Genomic DNA, 3,523 nt, shown 5'->3' on the forward strand with positions numbered 1-3,523 from the left:
TCTTAATAGAAGAGATAACACTGGTTGGAATAGTGGTTTGGAGGGCATGATCTATTGTTTTTTTTTGAATCATCATACACGCCTGAGTAAGGATACATTAACCCAATTCTTGATAGGATTGAGGGGAAAATTACAGCAGATCAAAATGCATCCTTGAATCGACTTTTCACTATTGTTGAGGTGAAAGAAGTTGTCTTCTCAATGTATTCAGATAAGTCTCCAGGTTAATATGGGATGAATTTGAGTTTTTATCAGAGTTTTTGGGCCGTAATTGGTAAAGAAGTGACAAATGCGATACTTAATTTTGTCAATAACAATGGAGTCATTACAGGAAATAATTTTTACAAAAAATATTTTGATTCCAAAAAAGAAGCAAGTTCAGCTAGTTTCTTATATAAGACCGATTTCTCTATGTATTTTTACTGATCGTATAGTTTGCAAGATGTTGGCAAATTGCAAGAAATTTTTCTTAAAGGATTGTGTTGCTGAAGCCCAGAGTCACATTTATCCTTGAAGATTTATTCTTGATAATGTCATGATCGCTTTTGAGGTCAATCACTATTTAAAAGGTAAAACACAAGGAAAGACAGGATTTGTTACTTTGAAAATGGACATGAGCAAAGCTTATGATATAGTGGAGTGGAACTTTTTGAGAAAGATGATGATAAAGATGGGACTTTCATCGGATTGGATTACAAAGTTTAAGCAAATGGTTTGCATCTCATGTTGGTAGCCATTTTGGTGATATCATCCATCACGAGGCCTTCGACAGGCGGATCCTCTGTCACCATATTTTTCATCATTGTAGCAGTGGGTCTTTCAACTTTGGTAAGTGCTCATGCCTGCCAAGAAACTCTTCTCCACCTATTACTTCTTGTTAGTAGATGAGGCTTTATATTTTTTTACAGTTATGGAGTCGGAGGATAATATTATCAAACAATGTTTACTCCTATATAAAACTGTTTTTATGATTTTTTAAAATATATAAAAGGCTATAAAATAAAACAAACAAATTAAAACGAAAGAACCACCAAAATTTTCAAAAAAAACCTCAAAGTGCTCAAGCCGACATGTTGACCTACTATAACGACAATATTCGAAAGAGGTTTGAGGCTAAATAGAGTAAGTAAAGTATAATTTGTCATAGTAATCAATCTACTTGCTTAAGCTACTGATTCGGATGTCTTACGTAATTAAGTTACTTACGTACATGTATAGCTTACGTAGAAAGGATGACATAGGTTATTAATGGTAGATTAACTGCTGACCTACTTAAATAAGTGGCAAGTAGGTGATGCACCTACTTAGGAAATATGTGGACTGCATTTTAAAAGAAAAGGGCAATTAGGTGATGCAGCTACTTAAAGAACTTGTGGCAGAAATTAAGGGAGTGATGTACCTGCTTACTTAAAGTGAAGGACTAGATATTTCTACATATTTCTTAATGTAAAAACGTCCATAAAGGACCCTTAAGAGAATGAAATTCATTTCATATATCTCTCACTTGTTCTACAACAATTTACTCCCATAAAGAAACCCTAGAAGCTCCAAAGTGCTGGACTGCAAGTTCACCATTAAAAATCTGAGAAAACCCTTTATTTTTCAAGTACAAGTTGGTGTAACATCTCCCATCTTAAGGAATTATAGAGGAGGAACTGATTTCACCTTAAGATAATTTGGAAAAGACAACCTAAACCTTGAAGTTAGCAAGTGAGGTCGTTGTCCAACAAGGTGAGTTACTGAAATTTTCATCCCTCTTTTGTGGTTGAATCGGTTAGGGGATTTGGTATGTGTTAATGAGCTGAGAATTGTTCCTTTTACATGGTGTGAGATTGGGGAATGTTCTGGTTGATTGTGCATGTTGGGACAGCCATGGAGGGGAGTCCCCTTTAACTCAATTGTTAGCCCATTTGAGCATTTTAAATGTAATGTTAGTTGGATGCTCAAGGGACAGTGGTCAGAAACCGTGAGTTCATATTGCTACTGCCACATTCTGATGTTTAGAAACTGATTTGTGTATAGTAACATAAAGATGCATGTGCAGAAGTCATGAGAACTTGTTAAAGGATAAAACAGTAAAGGGTACAGTAACGTACCATCTATTTGGGCGTTGCATGAGCTTGCTGCCTGCAATCCCTTTGTATACTATTTTGCATATGTTATAAAGCCCGAGCAGTTTCAGGAGACCTTATTAGAAGGTCGTATTGTATATGACGTTATTAAAGAAGGAGGGGTGAAATGCATACCATCGGTTTGATAAGTATGGGTTTGCTGCCTGATTACTATTTACCAAGTTCAAGTAGCCCAATCTATTGGTTAGGTACTAATATTAGTTGTGTTACTTATTTCGTTGTAGATTAATAATCGGAAATGAAGGAGGTTAATTCGTTGTACTATTTGAGAGGTACAACAAGGTATGTAAGGCTATTCGATTCTATATTCTTTGGCATGAACTCTGCTTGTGTCACTACCAACAAGTGAGCTTTGTAAGTGCTCTTTCAAGTAAAAGACACATAGTGGCAGCGTACAATCCCAAACACAGCTAACAATATTTCCCCACTCCTTAGTGTGTCGAATTACTTCAATATATGTGCATCTTTACTTTTCCAAGTATTGGTATGAGAAAAGGGTAATTTCAGCAGTAGTTTTGTGATTCCTCCTGTCAATCAAATGAGGTCCATTGTGTCATTTGAGCTCTTATGTAATTCATTAGTGTTACATTTCCATCTTGTGTTATTGTTACTGCCCTAAGTGCATATTCACATTTTTCCTACTATTGATCCACATTTCTGATGCTAAAAAATAATTATGACCACCAAAATAACAATCTCAAAGATTAAAGAAACTATACGAAGCGGTATATGTGTACGGGTGGCAGCCCAGGGGCAAAAGCCTAGCATGGGTCGATCCCAATTTGTGTATAAGGGTGGCAGCCTAGGTGCGAAAGCCTAGAATGGGTCGATCCCAAATTTATATATTTGAGGACAGCATCTCAGGGGTTAAAATGCCTAGCATGAGTCATCCTCTTTTACCACTGATCAGTTGGTTATTTGTATCACATGCTTTACAGAGATCGCAATGTAAAGAAAATTACAGAACACAATATAATGTGCATGATCCCACAACAGCAACAAGGGTGGTCTTTAATCTGATCTATGCAGTTACATATTGATACTTGATTTCAATTGAGCTCTTGTTTACATATGTTATTGCCTTACATATTCAGTACATTCTTCGTACTGACGTCCCTCTCGGGGGACGCTGCATTTCATGCTGCAGCCACAAGTACTCCAGCTAGTAGACCTCCCCAATAGGAGCACAGGACACTCCGCTGCTATTGGTGAGCTCCAAGTTGATTTGGGGCTTAATCGAGTCTTTGGCATCTATTTTGTTACCATATAGTAGTTAAGGGTAAGGCGGGGCCTTATCCCGACCTAAACTAAGGTTGTCTATCTTGTAGAGGCTTTATAGACTAATGTATAAAATTTGGTTGTGTCTTGTCTCTTAACAATTGTGGCCTCCA

This window comes from Solanum verrucosum, unplaced genomic scaffold (genome assembly GCF_900185275.1).
Source record: "Solanum verrucosum unplaced genomic scaffold, falcon-dt-bn FXZP01000025.1, whole genome shotgun sequence".
NCBI lineage: Eukaryota > Viridiplantae > Streptophyta > Magnoliopsida > Solanales > Solanaceae > Solanum > Solanum verrucosum.